The sequence below is a fragment of the Psammomys obesus genome, unplaced genomic scaffold (genome assembly GCF_907164565.1).
Source record: "Psammomys obesus unplaced genomic scaffold, mPsaObe1.curated_primary_1811, whole genome shotgun sequence".
Lineage (NCBI taxonomy): Eukaryota > Metazoa > Chordata > Mammalia > Rodentia > Muridae > Psammomys > Psammomys obesus.
Genome location: NW_026596433.1, coordinates 5,791,745 through 5,810,737, shown reverse-complemented (window position 1 = coordinate 5,810,737; position 18,993 = coordinate 5,791,745). Strand labels below are relative to the sequence as shown.

Sequence of the window (18,993 nt, the reverse complement as noted above, 5' to 3'; positions counted from 1 at the left end):
AGTCTTTTCAGGACTCCCTGGGCACAGCTTTTTTGGCTTTGTGGGTCTCTTTGTGGGCCTCCTATCCCCTCTAGGTCTTTTTATCTTTCTGTTTTCCATAAGATTGCCTGCACTCTACCCAAAGTTTGGGTATGAATCTCAGCATCTGCTATTATACCCTTCTAGGTAGAGACTTTCAGAAGCCCTCCAAATAAAACAACCATGAGATTCCACCTTACACCCATCATAATAGCTAAGATCAAAAACTCAAAGAACTACACATGCTGGAAAGGTTGAGGAGAAATGAGAACCTTCTCCATTGTTAGTGGAAATGTAACCTTGTACACCCACTTTGGAAATTAATCTGACACTTTCTCAGAAAATTTGGAACAGTGCTAATTCAAGATCCAGCTATACCACTCCTGGGCATTCACCCGAAAGATGCACAGACATACAACAAGGATATTTGCTCAACTATGTTAATAGCAGCTTTATTCATAATAACCAGAATCTGGAAATAACCTAGATGTCCCTCACTAGAAGGATGGATACAGAAATTGTGGTACATGAAATTTATACATGAAATACTACTCAGATAATAAAATGAAGGAAATCATGAAATTTCAGGCAAATGGATAGAACTAGCAAAGATCGTACTGAGTGAGGTAACCCAGAAGCAGAAAGACACACATGGTATATATTCACTAATAAGTGGATATCAGCCATATAATATAGGATAAACATACTAAAATCTATAGTCCTAAGGACGTTCAACAAGGAGGACCTTAGGGAAAAGGCTTAATCCTCATTCAGAAGGGCAAAGTAGATAGACATCGGAAGTAGAAGACAGACATTTCTCACTCTTAACTTATCTAATATCCTGTTTGTATGTCTTTGTATGTTTGGCCATAAGACAGCCAAATAATGTCTTTCTCTAAGCCTGTTTCAAGATAAACAAAGGAAATTCATGACCTACTTTATAGATTTTTGATGATTAAACTTGCTTTTCTCATGCTAATTTTACAAGATTGTTCATTGTTTCAGATTAAGGAATACAAAAATAAATCTCTCATTTCTTCCCCAGGACTTCTCAGGAGGCCTAACAGAAAAAGAGATGCTTGAAATTTCTGCAGGGTTGTGTGTGTGTGTGTGTGTGTCCTTTTTTTTCTTTCATCTATTTATTTTATTCACTTTATACCCTGTAGCCACTTCCATCCTCCCCTCTCAGTCCCATCTTTTCTCCTTCCCAACTCTCCCCTCTCCTTTTCCTTAAAAAAGGGAAGCTCCCTTTTCCACACTCCCCAGCTCATCAAGTTGCATAAGGACTAAACATCTTCTCTTCTCCAGTGGCCTGTCAAGGCAGTCCCTCCTTGGAAAAGGGATCTGGAAGCTAAGGACCACACTGGACAAGGACTCACTTTCTGTAGGAAGATACAAGCAGTGAATATTAAAAGATCCATTCTCTTTTACTTTTGTTTCTAGATACCCTCTTAAAATAAAGCCATGGATAATAGGGGCAGGTCAAGATGGCGGCGCCGGAAGGACTCTCATTCTGAACAGCAGCACAGCAGGATTAGCACAGTGACCAGCAAGCAGAACTCGCAGCCATAAAACACAAGTGATTGTGTTTTTCAGGTGAGAGGATAACCCACAGTGGGGGATTCAATCAGCTTTAACTCACCCTGCTAAACCGCGGAAGAGACCCTGGTTCCGCCAGGCGCTTGGTCGCCAGCCCAGAGCTACATGCCAGCATGATCTGGTCACTGTCCCAGACTGAACTGTGGGCCCACAACATCACAGACTGGATTTTCGAGTCGAGAGATAACCCCACGGAGCAGGAAACGATTGGGACCGAACTAGGTCACCCAGATATCCCCTGGAAAAAACTCGAGTTCCACAGGTGCCCCAGGAGCCACAGCCAGGGACCCAGGCACCTGCACAGAGCCCTGCCTGCCTGCATGCCTGATTTGCCGCCTCAGATAGAACTGTGGGCCCCAGGGCCCCAGGGCACTAGGGCACCAGAGATTGCATTTCACTGTCAGGTGCAAACCCACAGGGAGGGAAATGGCTGGTCTGATCACAGAGCACTCAGCTAATACCACCACCCCGAAAAGGTCTAGGGAAAATTACCTAGTTTAGGCAGATGTCCAGGCTCCCACCGGCCAGAAAGGTGGAGCCAGGGGCGGGCGCCTGTGCCTATGGGTTCTACCCGCCACCACCACAGACAGAACGGCGGTCCCCAAAGAAAAGACTGGGTGTCCCTGGCAGGAGGAAACCCCCAGCTGGGGGGATCATCAGGTCTAACTCTCAGGACACCCACCACCAAGACTCTCTGGATTCACTCAGACTCTAGGCTCTAGCCTTCTACTGCAGGCAGGAGCGCTGTGCTCAGCCACCATTATTGAGTACCCCTAGGGCACTGGGGCACACAGCTGCATCCTCAGACCTACAAAAGCCAGAGAGCCATTACAGCAGCCTCAGATACTGTGCCAAGGATCAACCAGTTACCTCTAGCTAGACTGACAAAAGTGGGAACCCCTGATCCTTCAAGATGGCTGCACCCACAGCGTCCAGACCAGAGCAGTGCCTGAAGCTGACATCCCAGACAGGGACACACAGCTTCCAGTCCAGATTGAGGCACCCAGCCTCCAGACCAGAGCCGCGCCCCCAGGCACCAACTCAACCTAGGTGCACATTCTCTAGGCCCAGAGCAGAGCACTCAGCCTCTGGCCCAGAGACTTGCTGGGCCCTCCTCTCACTTTCCCGAACAGAACTGTGTGCTCCAGGATGACAGACTGAGTTTACGTGTTGGGAGAAAACCCCACAGCTAGGGAATCAGCAGGTTCTTCAAGAGGACTGTACCTGGAAAACTGTAACAGCAGCAGCAGCTCACTAAATTTATAACGAGAAACACAGCAGTGGGGCAGCTATCTTGAGAACTTCTATGGGTAAGAGGAGAGCCCCCTTGCCTAACATAGACCACAGCTACTACTCAGGGTTAAACACCTGAGGTGAGCAGTGGCAATTCCTGAGAAACACAGGCCATACAGTGACCATAACCAAAAAGCAGAGGAGGACACCTTCAGGAAAAATCATCTTCCGGCCAAGAGGATTCTCCCTACCTCAGGACTCCAGGAAGCACAGAAACTAACAGCCAACACCTAAAACAGCCCAATGGGTAGAGGTCAGCGTAAAAGCTCAACCAACAAAAGACAGAGTAATATGGCATATCCACAACCCAGCCATCCAGGAGCAAACAGCCCTGGACAACTCAGCACAATAGAAAATCAAGAAGATGACCTTACATCTATGCTGATGAAGAGGATAATAGAGGAAAAAAATAAAATACGTAAAGAATTAGAGGAAGATAAAAACAAATAGATCATGGCTATCCGCAAAGAAATGGAGGAAGTTAAAGACAAGCAGATTATGGCCATCCATGAAGAAATAGAGGAAGATGCAGCCAAACAGGTTTGCAGCCTTCAGAGAAGAAATAATTAAATCACTGAAAGAAGTAAAAGAAACAGAGTTGAAGGAACTAAAAGAAAAAGAGGAAAATACAATCAGACAGGTGAAGAAAGTAAACAAAACCACTCAAGACCTGAAGATAGAACTGGAAAAATTAAAGAAAACACAAATCGAGGAAATAATGGAGAGGAAGAATTTAGGGAAGAAAACAGGAACTACAGAGGTAAGCATAGCTAACAGACTACAAGAGATAGAAGAAAGAATCTCAGGTGTAGAAGATACAATGGAAGAAATTGATGAATCTGTCAAAGAAAATGTTAAATCCAAAAAATTCCTGACACAGACTGTCCAAGAAATCTAAGACAATATGAAAAGACAAAAACTAAGAATAATAGGTATAGAGGAAAAAGAAGACTCCCTTCTCCAAGGCCCACAAAATATTTTTAACAAAATCATTGAAGAAAATTTTCCCAACTTAAAGGAGAAGCCAATAAGAATACATGAGGCCTACAGAACACCCAACAAATTTGACCAGAAAAGAAAATCCTCCAGTCACATAATAATCAAAACACTAAGTATACAGAACAAAGAAAAAATACTAAAAGCTGCAAGGGAAAAAGGCCAAGTAACATAAAATGGCAAACCCATTAGAATCACACCTGACTTTTCAACAGAGACTATGAAAGCCAGAAGGGCCTGGACAGATATCATGCAGACCCTAAGAGAACACAGATGTCAGCCCAGGCTACTATACCCTGCAAAACTGTCAGTCCTCATAGACGGAGAAAACAAGATATTCAATGACAAAAACAAATTTCAACAATACCTACACACAAATCCAGCATTACCGAAGATACTGGAAAGGAAAATACAACCCAAGAAAATTAGCTTCTGTCAAGAAAACACAGGAAATAATTAACCTTACTACAGGAAAACAAAAAGCAACAAAGCACACAACTGTATGACCACAGCCAACATCAACATCAAAGGATCTAACAGCCACTGGTCATTAATCTCTCTCAACATCAATGGACTTAACTCTCCAATAAAAAGACACAGATTAACAGAATGGATACGTAAACAAAACCCAGCAATCTGTTGCATACAAGAAACACACCTAAGGCACAAAGATAGACATTACCTGAGGGTAAAAGGTTGGAAGACGACTTTCCAAGCAAACAGACACAAAAAACAAGCTGGAGTAGCCATTCTAATATCTGATAAAATAGACTTTCAACCAAAATTAATAAAAAGAGATGGGGAAGGACACTTCATACTCATCAAGGGAAAATTCCACTAGGAAGACATCACAATCCTGAACATCTATACCACAAACACAAGAGCACCCACATTTGTACAAGAATCATTGATAAAATTTAAACCACATATAGATCCCCACACATTAATAATGGGAGACTTCAACACCCCACTCTCAACAAAGGACAGGTCAACAAAACAGAAATTAAACAAAGAAACAATATCTCTGACAGAGGTCATGAATCAAATGGACCTCACAGACATTTACAGAACCTTACACCCAAACACAAAAGAATTTACCTTCTTCTCAGCACCTCATGAAACCTTCTCCAAAATAGACCATATAGTTGGTCACAAAGCAAGCCTCAACAGATACAAGAAGATTGAAATAATCCCTTGTATCTTGTCTGATCACCATGGAATAAAGTTGGACTTCAACAACAACAGAAATAGCAAAAAACCTACACACACATGGAAACTGAACAACTTGTTAATAAATGACAGCTGGGCCAGGGAAGAAATAAAGAAAGAAATTAAAGTCTTCCTAGAACTCAATGAAAATGAAGACACAACATACCCAAACTTGTGGGACACAATGAAAGCAGTGCAAAGAGGAAAGTTCATAGCACTAAGTGCCTTCAAGAAGAAATTCGAGAGAGCTCATTCAAGCAACTTAATGGCCCACTTAAAAACCCTAGAAAAAGAAGAAGCAGACACACCAAAAAGGAGTAGACGGCTGGAAATAATTAAACTCAGGGATGAAATCAATCAATTAGATACAAATAAAACAATTCAAAGAATCAATGAAACCAAGAGCTGGTTCTTTGAGAAAATCAACAAGATCGACAAACCCTTAGCCAAGCTAACTAAAAGGCAGAGAGACACCACCCAAATCAACATAATCAGAAATGAAAAGGGGGACATAACTACAGACACTGAGGAAATCCAAACAATCATTAGGACTTACTTCAAAAGTCTATATGCCACAAAATTTGAAAATCTCAATGAAATGGACAATTTTCTTGATCGATTTGACTTACCAAAGCTGAATCAGGACAGGTAAATCAATTAAATAGTCCTATATCCCCCAAAGAAATAGAAGCAGTCATCAAATTCTCCCATCCAAAAAAAGCCCAGGACCAGATGGCTTCAGCGCAGAATTCTACCAGACCTTCAAAGTATTTTGACAATAATGCCAAAACCATGCAATGGAAAAAAGATAGCATCTTCAACAAATGGTGCTGGTCCAACTGGATGTCTACATGTAGAAAAATGAAAATAGATCCATACTTATCACCCTGCACAAAACTGAAGTCCAAGTGGATCAAAGACTTCAACATAAAACCAGACACATTAAATCGGCTAGAAAAAAAAGTGGGGAATACCCTAGAACTCATTGGTATAGAAGAAAACTTCCTGAACAGAACACCAACAGCACAGGCTCTAAGAGCAACAATCAATAAATGGAACCTCATGAAATTGAAAAGCTTCTTTAAAGCAAAGGACACAGTCATCAAAACAAAGCGACTGCCTACAGATTGGGAAAGAATCATCACCAACCCTTTATCTGACAGAGGACTCATATCCAGTACATATAAAGAACTAAAGAAGCTGAAAAGCAGCAAACCAAGTAATCCACTTAAAAAATGGGGAACAGAGCTAAACAGAGAATTCTATGTAGAGGAATATCGAATGGTAGAGAAGCATTTAAAGAAATGTTCAACCTCATTAGCCATTAGGGAAATGCAAATCAAAACAACCCTGAGATTTCACCTTACACCCATCAGAATGGCCAAGATGAAAAACTCAAGTGACAACACATGCTGCAGAAGTTGTAGAGAAAGGGGAACCCTTCTCCACTGCTCGTGGGAGTGTAAACTTGTACAACCACTCTGGAAATCAATCTGGCGCTTTCTCAGACAACTAGGAATAGTGCTTCCTCAAGATCCAGCCATACCACTCCTAGGCATATACTCAAAAGAGGCTTAAGTACACAAAAAGGACATTTGCTTAACCATGTTTGTAGCAGCTTTATTTGTAATAGCCAGAAGCTGGAAACAACCCAGATGCCCTCAACTGAAGAATGGATGCAGAAACTGTGGTACATCTATACAATGGAATATTACTCAGCAATGAAAAATAAGGAAATCATGAAATTTGCAGGTAAATGGTGGGACCTGGAAAGGATCATCCTGAGTGAGTTGTCTCAGAAGCAAAAAGACACACATGGTATATACTCACTCATATATACATACAACATAGAATAAACCCACTAAAATCTGTACATCTAAACATACTAAGCAAAAGAGAGGACCCTAACTAAAATGTTCAATCCCCATCCTGAAAGGCAAAGAGGATGGACATCAGAAGAAAAAGAAAACAGGAAGCAACATAGGAACCTGCTACAGAGGGCCTCTGAAAGCCAGAAGAAGAAAACAGGAAACAACCTGGGAACCTGCCACAGAGGGCCTCTGAAATACTCTGCAGTATAGACTGTCAAAGCAGATGCTGAGCCCGATGGCCAACTCATGGGCAGAGTGAATGGAATTTTATGTAAGAAGTGGGAAATAGTAAGAGCTGGAGAGGACGGGAACTCCACAAGGAGAGCAACAGAACAAGAAAATTTGAACACAGGGAACTTCCCAGAGACTCATACTCCAACCAAGGACTATTCATGAGATAACCTAGAACCCTGACAATGCAGCCACTTCTGATGAGAATTGATAGACTAAGATCAGAAAGAAGAAGAGGAGGACCTCCCCAATCAGTGGACATGGGGAGGGGCATGTATGCAGAAAGGAGGGGGAAGGTTGGGACTGGGAGGGAGGAGGGAGGGGCTTATGGGGGGATACAAAATGAATAAAGTGTAATTAATAAAATTTAAAAAAAATTCTGGGTAAAATAATAAATAAATAAAGCCAATTATTTTATACTGAGAATTGAAGTTACAATTTTATCCAGATATACTTGATACCCAACTTATGTAAACCTAATCAAAGAACTTTCATATAGTTCAAATTTATGCAGATTTCACATGGAGTGAAAATAACATAGGAAATGCCAATATATTTATCAGACTTTCCTGAGTTGATTGACTAAGGGTTAATACAACAGTTTTTTGGAGATTAAGGGGGGATCTGATTGTCCTCTTAAAATTTGGAACAACGATATGTGGATTTGAGTGGGTGGTAAGGAGGAGCTGATAGGAATTGGTGAAGGGGAAATGATGTTCAGAATATATTGTCAGAAAAAAAAATCTATTTTCAATAAAAGAAAAATATAGGACAGAAAATGAGTAAAACTGAAAAATTGTATTGAATTTTCTTATGCATGCTAAGAATTTTTCTATCTTATATGTCAAACATCCACTTTACCTTGAGCATACACACTATTTTATTATTTAAAACACTATTAGCATTCATTACTTTGATATGGACTAATAATATTTCTACTCATAATTCATTTGAACATCTACAAATTAGTATTTAACCTGCCAAGTCCAGAGAGTAGAATAGCTTGAATTATGTCCTTAATGGCAAAAATGTGAAGTCCTAGCAGCTACTGTCATATGATAACTGGGCCCTATTTGCAAATAACATCTTTACTGAATAATGTATAGTGAGGTTAGTAGGTGTGCAAATAGGGCCCAGTTATCACATGGCAGTAGCTTCTAAGACTTGTTTTTGTTGTTGTTGCTGTTTTGTTTGTTTGTTTTGTTTTACTTTATTTTGTTTTATTTTTCAGAATATGAAAATTTATTACTGTGTTTCCATTGTCAACATTTAGATGTTGTTCTTTCCATCTTGCCTTTGTACAGGGCCAAGAGAGACACACTGGCTACTTTAAAAACCTTAAAGCGGACTCCAGGAATACCACCTACAACATGACCTTTTCCACCAAATCCAGCCACCAGAACTTCATCGTTTTTCTCAGTTAAGTTCAAGCAGCTGTCTTTTGGCATGAATGCTATAATCTTCTTGCTGTTTCTTGACCAGCTGCACCCTGACACTTCTGGACAGCAGAATTTGTCTATTTGGGTTCAACTCCTTCTTTTTCCAGCATAATTCCCTTTGTATGAGAGGCACCTCCAAAAGGATTGGCCTTCAGGGTTGTGCCCAAGTGGGCTTTCTTGTATTGTCATGCTGCTTCTGGTCCCATTGGTGACTACTAAGTTTCCTGGTAGGTTAGACTTGGTTTTAAAGCTACTTACTTCTTGATACCATGATATGACAACCATAGTAAACTAATTCAAGAATCAAACAGGAAAAAAAAAAAAACTTAAGCCGCTTCTATAAATAGTTTTTGAGATTATAATTATGTTTTCCCCAGACATCTTTTTTCAACCAGTCCTAAATATCTTGTCATTGCAAATAATGTAAAAGTCCCTTACTTTCCTAATTGAGATAGAGATTCATTGAGCTTATGACCTCAGTATCTTACTCAAATATTATTTTTCTCAAGAATAATTTAATAGAAATGAAATTAAAACTGACATTTTATGGTCATGTCCATATGACATACAATTTAATCAGAAAGTTTCATCAATAATATAAGGTGAAACATAAAAATGATAAATATGTCTGTTTTTTTTTTTTCTTTTAAACCAAAGTTTAGCTATGGCTTAAAGCACAAGCCAAGTAAAATTTTGTCAGGTGTAGAATAAATTATCTCTATGAAAAGAAATGCAAATGCTTTCTGGAATATACTATAAAATAACATACTGGATTTGCTCTGTGCATAGAAATAAAGATGTATTTGAACATATCCAGCAAAATATATTTAACAAAATCACAAATATGATTCTAAACATACCTAATATGACACCTGGCTTGGAACTAAATCTTTTTTGGTAGCATAGTAATTTTAGAGTAATTTAAAATTTACATTTGGAGTATAGGAAAGACGGCACTGTGAAGGATTAAACACTGGAATATTTATAACACAGTTAATGCTCGCTGCTACATTAACATCTCAACTTTGAGACCAATAGGAAAAGAGGCACCTATAGGTCACCTCTGACAGTTCATGTTGATTGTTTTGTATTTTACTGACAGATTCTTTTTTTAATTAAATTTTTATTTTTTATATTAGTTACAGTTTATTAATTTTGTATCCCAGCTGTATCCCCTTCCCTCCTTCCTTCCCAATCCCACTCTCCCTTCCTCATCTCCTCCCTGCCCCTTTTCAAGTCCACTGATAGGGGTGGTCCTCCTCCCCTTCCATCTGACCCTAGCTTATTAGGTTTCTTCAGGCCTGGCTGCAATGTCCTCCTCTTTGGCCAGCAAGGCTGCTCCTCCCTCAGGATAGAGGGAGGTCAAAGAGCCAGCCATTGAGTTCACGTCAGAAATAGTCCCTGTTCCCCTTACTAGGTTACCCACTTTGATACTCAGCTACCATGGGCTACATCTGAGCAGGGGTTCTAGGTTATATCCATACATAGTCCTTGTTCAGAAATACAGTCTCATAAAAGACCCCTGTGCCCAGATATATTTGGTCCTTGTGGAGCTCCTGTCCTCTCCAGGCCATACTAACTCCCTCTCCTTTCAGATGATTCCCTGCACTCTGCTGAAGGTTTGGTTTTCAGTCTCAGTATCTGCTTTGGTACACTGCTAGGCAGAGTCTTTCAGAGCTCACTGTGGTAGGCTCCGTCCTGTTACTTGTTTTCTCCTACTTCCAATGTCCGTTCCATTTGTCATTTAAGTGAGGATTGATCATCTTACCCCGGGTCTTCTTTCTTGTTTATCTTCAAGTGTACAGATTTTAGTATGTTTTTCCTATCTTATAGGTCTAGTACCCACTTATAAGTGAATATATACCGTGTGTGTCTTTCTGCTTCTGGGATACCTCACTCAGGATGATCATTTCTAGATCCCACAATTTGCCTGAAAATTTCATGATTTCCTTGTTTTTAATTGCTGAGTAGTATTCCAATGTGTAAATGTATTACAATTTCTATATCCATTCCTCCGTTGATGGACATCTGCTGTTGTTTCCTGTTGTTTCCAGGTTCTGGCTCTTACAAATAAAGCTGCTACAAACATAGTTGAGCAAATGTTCTTGTTGTGTACTTGAGCATCTTTTGGATATATGCCTAGGAGTCATGTAGCTGGATCTTGAGGAAGTGCTATTTCTAGTTGTCTGAGAAAGCACCAGATTGATTTCCAAAGTGGTTGTAGAAGTTTACATTCCCACCAGCAATGGAGGAGGGTTCCCCTTTCTCCACAACCTCTCCAGCATGTGTTGTCTCTTGAGTTTTTGATATTAGCCATTGTGATTGGTGTAAGGGTCTAAGGGTCATTTTGATTTGCATCTCTCTGATGGCTAAGAAGGACTTAGAGGATAAACTTTATTCACTGAAATGTGGTATGTGAATTCTCTGAGATGGAGTGAATGCTAGCATCTCCAGGCCCAAATATAGCATGTTTTGATGATGTTGTTATTGTGCAGGAAGAATGCATAAGGACACAACACTCTTTAATTTATTTTGCCTTATGATGTAACTATCACCCAGAATATTTTGGATAAGAATAAAAACATTGTAATTGACTTCATACTTCTGCCCCATCATAGTTTCTCCTTAAGGGAAGAAATAGTTAAAAAAAAGAAGCCTTAAATATCAATTATAATTTTAATTTATCTACAGCTGCACAATAATTTAGCTTTAAATATTTTAATGTAATTGTTCACTACTTTATTCATGCACATTTACATAATAATGATGAAATAAATTGGTTTTATTTTTAGTCTATAACAACCCACTTTCATGTTAAATTACAAGAGGAAGAAAAAAATGACTCTATGGAATGTCTAGGTCCCCAGTCCTAAAGCACCTCAATGTAGGGTATGGAGCAATAGAAACATGTTTTACCTGAGTTCTGCAGAGTGAACATTTGAAAGCAAAGCATGAGCCGAGCTCCATTTCCTCTGAACTGGTAGGGTAGCATTCGCCCCAGGATGCTCTGCCAGGTTCTGATGGACCTGTGATCCATAGGAACTTAGCTCCAATCTTCATATGATGTTCTCCCTTACATCATGATCTTATGATCCTTCTTTTTACTCAGACTCTGGTCATGTTGGAATAGGGACAGAACTAAATGGCCATTTCCTGAAGTACTGGATGTCAGGAATTTAAGATCTGATGGATTATATTTTGGAGGTTTGGGGATGTTTTTTGTTATTTATTTGCTATTTCTTTTCTTTCTGTTAAGACACAGTCTGTCTTGGCAGGATTGGCTACTCTGCTAATCACTGTGTAACTATGGTTTGCCAAAAATTTAAAGCAATCTTCCTATTCAACTTCCAAAGCATTAGAATTATAAGCTTATGCCACCATAATTCAAACCAGAAAGTAGCCAGAGGAATATACTTATACAAATTATTTTGATATTTATATCAGTATTTAGGATTTACTTTAGGCTTTGGGTATAGAACATGTGAAATTACCTTGGCTTAAAATGGGTGGAAGCTCGTGCTTCTTATAAATAGGTGAAGTCCCTGCAGAAACATGGACATATTTATCTACATTAGCATTTGAGAAATATCTCTTTGTGGTCTATCATATCTCCATTCAAGCCCATAGGAAGGATGAATATTAAAGTAAGTACAATATTAACTTTGAGTACAATGCATTTCTCAGAATTTATTCATGAAACTTGATGCATATACCATTGACCTGGGTCATGCACATAACCATACTGGTAAAACAGACTAAAATTCAATCTACATTATTTCTATTACTTGGACATAATTTAACTTTGAAATGTGTGTCTAAGAGTGAAGAGTAAAATAACATGTAGCTAGTGTTGAGAGTTATTGGCTATTGGTCTACTTTGTATCTTGTTTTTGTTTGTTTTATAAGACATGGCTTCTTTGTGTAACACAACCTCGGTTGTTCTGGACTCACTTTGTAGACCAGGCTGGACTTGAATACACAGAAATCAACTTGCTTTTCACTCCCTGAGTGATGGGATTTTATAGGTGTGTGCCATCTTGCCTGGCTTAATTTATATTATCTTTAGATGGAATAAAAAGAACTCTAATCAAGGGGTATCACATATGTGATAAGCACTTGTATAGCTAATCAAGAAGACTGTAAATTTAAGGCCAGTTTGGGTCTTTTTTTCCTATCTATCTATCTATCTATCTATCTATCTATCTATCTATCTATCATCTATCTATCTTTCCATCTATCTATCTATCTATCTATCTATCTATCTATCTAATTTTTTGTTTTGTTTTGATTTTTTTAATTTTGATTTTTTAAATATTAATTACAGTTTGTTAACTTTGTATCCCTGCTGTATCCCACTCCTTCTTTTCCTCCCAATCCCATCCTCCCACCCTCATCTCCTTCCTGCCCCTTTCCAAGTCCACTGATAGGGGAGAACCTCCTCCCCTTCCATCTGATACTGGTTTATCAGGTGTCTTCAGAATTGGCTGCAAAGTCCTCCTCTGTGGCCTAGCAGACCTGTTCCTCCCTGGGGTGGGGGCGGTGTCAAAGAGCCAGTCATCAGGTTCATGTCAGAAACAGTCCCTGTTCCCCTTATTAGGGTACTCACTTGGATACTGAGCTACCAAGGGCTACATCTGCACAGAGGCTCTAGGTTGCATCCATACATGGTCCTTATTTGGAGAAACAGTCTCATAAAAGACCCCAGTGCCCAGATATATTTGGTACTTGTGGAACTCCTGTCCTCTTCAGGTCATATTAACTCCCCCCACACACCGTTTTTTGTTTGTTTGTTTGTTTGTTTGTTTTGTTTTGTTTTTGTTTTTGTTTTTGATTCCCTGCACTCTGCCGAAGTTTTGGTTATGAGCCTTAATATCTGCTTTGATACACTGCTAGGTAGAGTCTTTCAGAGACCCTCTGTGGTAGGCTCCTGTCCTGTATAATTTTTTTAATTAAAATTTTTACATCCTCCCCTAAAGCTATCACCTCCTGGCACCAACTTTTCAAACACCTGAGCCTATGCAGACATTTCATATTCAAGCACAAACAAAACAATTCATACTATTATGTTAAAATTACAATACAGTAGAAACAAACTAATATGGACAGTTATGATATATGAATCAAATGTCCAAAATATCTAGAGAAATCTCAATAATGAAAATAACTGAATCGAAGACCCAGAAATAAATTCATACACCTACAGACACTTGGTTTTTGACAAAGGTGCCAAAACTATACAATGGAAAAAAGATAGCATCTTCAAGAAATGGTGCTGGTCTAACTGGATGTCTGCCTGTAGAGAAATGCAAATATGAGTTGAAGGAAAGAGGGGGAGAGTAGAAGGTCCAAGAAGAGACAGGAGCTCTATAAGAAGACAAAGCCAACTAATCTGGGCTTAGTGAGGCTGGCAGAAACTGATGCACTAACAAAGGACCATGCATGGAAAAGACCTAAGCCCCTGCTCAGATGTAGCACATAGGCAGCTCAGTCTCCTGGTGGGTTCCTTAGTAAGGGGCGCAGGGGCCGTTTCTTGACATGGACTTGTTTGGTTGTCAGCTCTTTGATCACTTTACCCTGGTGTTGTGGCCTTGACAGGCCACAGAGAAAGAAGACACAGGCAGTCCTAATGAGACTTGATAGGCTGTGGTCAGATGGTAGAAGAGGAGGACTAGGGGAAGGGAAGACAGGAAAAGGGAGGGAGAGTGGGACTGGGAGGAGAGGAGGGACGGGGCTATAATTGGCGTGCAAAGTGAATGAAACATAAAAAGTAAATTTTAAAAAATTAAAAAAGAAAGTCACAGTAATAGCAGAAGGGTGAGAATTAAGAAGACACCTAGAGTTTCCTTTAAAATCACTCCAATTTTTTTTTCTGTATTAAATGAATGATGTGATTATTCCCTCTGTTTATGTCTTCAGTCTTATTGAAATAATTTGTGTTTACTTCTTTCTTTGCTATATTCTTGTATTCCTGACCATATGCCTGACTCCCTTCCATACCTATGAACTGCTTTAAAAAGTGAGACACTGTAGTAGGTTTTGATTTGTTAGAGATTTATAAAACTATAGTTATGTCTATTGGAGAGCATGCATCAGTAGAGCAGTATTTAATTCACTAAATGAGGCAATTGTCTTAAAAAATTTCCATTAACATGATTTGTTAAACTTGATGGAGCTGTGATGATTTCCCTCTAGAGATGTTGGAAAAAAGTTCCCGACACCAAACCTCTTTACTTAAATATCTTATGTTCTGCTGAGCACAGTGGTGCACACCTGTAATCCCAGAACCTGAGGTTACAGAGGCCCAGATTTTTGGCTCGGTTGGTCTCCTTGTGCAGTTCCTGTAGCTTCTTTTCTTTTCCCTTTCCCACTTAGCTTTCTGATTTTCATAATAGAGGACACTCACTCAAGTTCCTAAGCTTATCATACCTCAAGTATTATAAACTATTTTACTAGAATGTGTCAGCTGCTTTCTTAAATATGCTAGATAATAACTGGGAGCTTATAGTAAGAGCTAATGTCATATTTATTTTGTAAACAGAAACACGTATGTGGTGTACTGACTGTTGCTAATTTATTTTGAAATGTTCACCTTTCAAAGGTATTAGGAGGTAGGACTTTAGGGAGATAATGTGTTCTGGGTACAGTGATTTCACAAGTAGGATCATTGCTCCTGTGGAAAGAGTCTAGAGAACTCTCCTACCCTGTCTCCACCATGAAAGGATTCGCCAGGCAGTTAGCAGTCCTTAAGCCTGAACCTCACCAGATCCCTAGCCTCTTGCCACCTGATGTGATTTCCAGCTTCCTAAACCTAATAGAGTGCTGGTTTTGGAAGTAATTTAGTCTACAGAACTTCCTTCCTTAAATCAGTCCAAACTAATTAAAAGAATTATAATCCTATTATGTAAAACCATTTCAATGAAATCAGTCTGATTTTCTAAAAATTACACTATGATAATGTGAAAATAGAAAACAATTTTAAGATCTTTACATTTTCTTTTGCCTCAGATTATGTCATAAGTTTTTGCTTCAGAATTATTGTTAAATATTGCCTACAGCAACTTCTTAATTCTCTTTACCTACTGTAGTAAATATTTATCATTGCAACATAGACGGACTGAAATGTGTCATTGTTAAAAAGTCATCTTTCAATCTAAACTAAGAAAAAATTAATTGGTATTGGAGTACTTTAGAGGGTTAATGAAGAGGCTCTGAAATAAAAGTATCATATCTAAACTTAGGATTTCAAATGGCCATAGCAGTGTGTGATATTCTTTAAAGTTCAGTGATACAGTCCACTAGTGAATATTTTGTCTAGGATGATTTGTTTCTAGTTTTAAAAAAGCGACTACAGGTTGAGCAGCCGTCATGCAAAACATTTAGACAAAAGATTTCAGATCTGATTATTGTTCACAAATTGGAGTATTCGCATATACATAAAGAGATATCTTGAGGATAGAACCGAAGCCTAAATGTAAAACACATTTATGCTTGAATTATACAATACTTTTGCACCTGGATCCCTACTGGGAGATCCAGCCTGGCCAAGGCATGTGCCTTGCACTGATGGCATCCTGTCAAATTGGAGATGACCAGCGTTTATTTCAGCATCTAGGCTTGCCAGTCAGGAAGGCTCGACCGGCTGTCCTTGATCAAGAGGGCAGATTGTGACAGCATTTGTTATATTTAAAATAAGATTGAAGTGGCTCCTATTTTAATTTGGGGCATGTTCATTTAGTTTCCACTTGTAGACACTAACATTTCATAATCATTTAGAAATTTACTTATTTCTTACTTGGAGGCCTGACAGAACATAGTCATGGAGATGGCTGGCTTCAGAACAGGCAGTACTTCATAGGCTAGCTTTTCAATTTAATTCTGGCTATTGAATTTTTGCCTTCTTAAGTATCACAATAGAAACCTAACATGCTGCTCTTATTTTCTTTTAGTAGCTTAAGAGTGTAAGCTAGGTACAACACAAAAATTTGCACCCTTCATTTCTTGTTTTGAATCAGGAAAATTATCTTTAGTTCTTTTGAGCTCCAAAGCATTATTTAAAGTGTTTTAGATGTATGGATACAAAATCTGGTAAAAGAAATAACTGAATAAAAGTTTTTGTTCATACTTAAAATATCTTATACTTATAATCTGATATAGTTAGTTTAATAATGACTATCTAGACAAATAAATTGTTGATGAATATAACTGGCATTTTGTAACTTTGAAACACAGCTTTCTTATCAACTGGTTTTGCTTTTTAAGAACCTAGAGCCTTCCTGTTCATCTGTGAGGTTTATCCCTGTGTACTATATCTTTTCTATGTCAGTAGTACAAACAGTACTAAGTCTCTGCTTCTTGTCTCATTTCACAATTTATTTCTTGGATTAAATAAACTATGTATCAGATGGGTATAGAGATGCACTCCTGTAATTCCAGCACTCTTGGAGGAAGAGGCAGGTGGATCTTTATGAGTTCAAGGAAAGCCTGGACTACAAAGTGGGTCCAAGACATCCAAGGCTACAGAGAGAAACCCTGTATCAACAGACTAGATTTCCTCAATCTGTCTGATATTTAAGTGTTTGAAATTAAATACTTTTTTCAATTACATGTGCATATAATGTTGTTTCCACTTTTTATGTTATAACATTATTTTTTCCAGTGACACCTAAATTATTTACATTTAAATACATCATCCATCTACATATATGTATTATATGTATGTAATATATATATATATATATATATATATATATATATATATATATAAAACTTTTATTTTGCTTGATTAAACTTGGTTCTACTTGTTAAGGCCTAGATTGTGCATTCTAGTCATAGCATTGTGAGATTTTTTCTAACTTTTAAATAATATTCTTTTTACTTTTAAATAATATTTTTATGAACTGGAGATTTTCGATGTGACTAGAGTGAATATTGTTTCTTCCACTTGCCCTCTATCACTATCACTCCTGTTAGAAATCCAAGCTTCATCAACACATCTCTCTCCCAACTTTGTGTTCTCTTTAAAAATGACTTTTTCAACATAATATTGTTAGTGGTCCTTTGGATATTGCACATGATACACTCTGACCACACTCACTTCCCAGTTCTTCCATATCTGGCCCCTGCACTGTGACCTCCTCACAAACAAAACAGCAAAAACCAAACCGAAAACAAACAAACAAGCAAATATCAAGTCTGATTTGTGTTATTTATACACTCACTGGAGAGTGGTAAACTCTCAGAGGCCAGTTTGTGTGTTCTTAAATCTCATTTCTTCTGCTTGGATTTTTCCTGAGTAGCCAAATCTACACAAATTCCTTCAATGTCCTAAAGAAACAAACTATGGGCTGAACAAGGAAGTATCCTGCCTTAAGGAACAAGACAAGCTTAGCTTTGTTGAGACCAAATGCAAGCTCAATTTTATTGTAATCTATATTTCTAAATAAATCAGCAGAAAGACACACACGGTATATACTCACTCATATAGATATATGACATAGGATAAACCTACTAAAATCTGTACATCTAAAGAAACTAATCAAGAGAGAGGACCCTGACTAAAATGCTCAATCCCCATCCCAAAAGGCAAAGAGGATGGACATCAGAAGAAGAAGAAAACAGGAAACAAGCTAGGAACCTGCCACTGAGGGCCTCTGAAAGGTCTGCCCTGCAGACTATCAAAGCAGACGCTGAGACTTATGACCAACTGTTGGGCAGAGTGCATGGAATCTTATGTAAGAAGTGGGAAATAGTAGGTTATGGAGAGAACAGGAACCCCACAAGGAGAGCAACAGAACCAGAAAATTTGAACACAGGGGTCTTCCCAGAGACTCATACTCCAACCAAGTACCATACATGGAGATAACCTAGAACCACTGCCCAGATGTAGTCCATGGCCGTTTAATGTCCAAGTGGGTTCCACAGTAATGGAAAGAGGGACTGCCTCTGACATAATCTGATTGGCCAGCTCTTTGATCACCTCCTCCTGAGGGGAGAGCAGCCATACCAGGCCACAGAAGATGACAATGCAGCTACTCCTGATGTGATGTGATAGACTAAGATCAGAAGGAAGGAGAGGAGAACCTCCCCTATCAGTGGACTTGGGGAGGGGTATTTGTGAGGAAGGGGAAGGGTGGGTGGGACCGGGAGGGGAGGAGGGAGGGGATTATGGGGAGATACAAAGTGAATAAAGTGTAATTAATAAAATGAAATAAAATAAATAAATCAGTGTTAATGTGACTCACAGCTTTCTATTGCAAGATAGGAAAGAGTTAATCAGCAATATATAGCTTTCAGTATTTCAATTCTAGTACAAATACACCTTCATTTTGAAAAGACAA

General features: G+C 38.8%; 1 protein-coding gene and 1 pseudogene across 1 annotated transcript in view; both read right to left on the bottom strand.

The window, feature by feature from the left end:
• Positions 1-18,993, bottom strand: part of Galntl6 (polypeptide N-acetylgalactosaminyltransferase like 6) — a 1,222,499-nt gene that overhangs the window by 1,129,625 nt on the left and 73,881 nt on the right. The gene's annotated exons all lie outside the window — the stretch shown is intronic.
• On the bottom strand, positions 8,480-10,419 carry LOC129669593 (40S ribosomal protein S23-like; annotated as a pseudogene).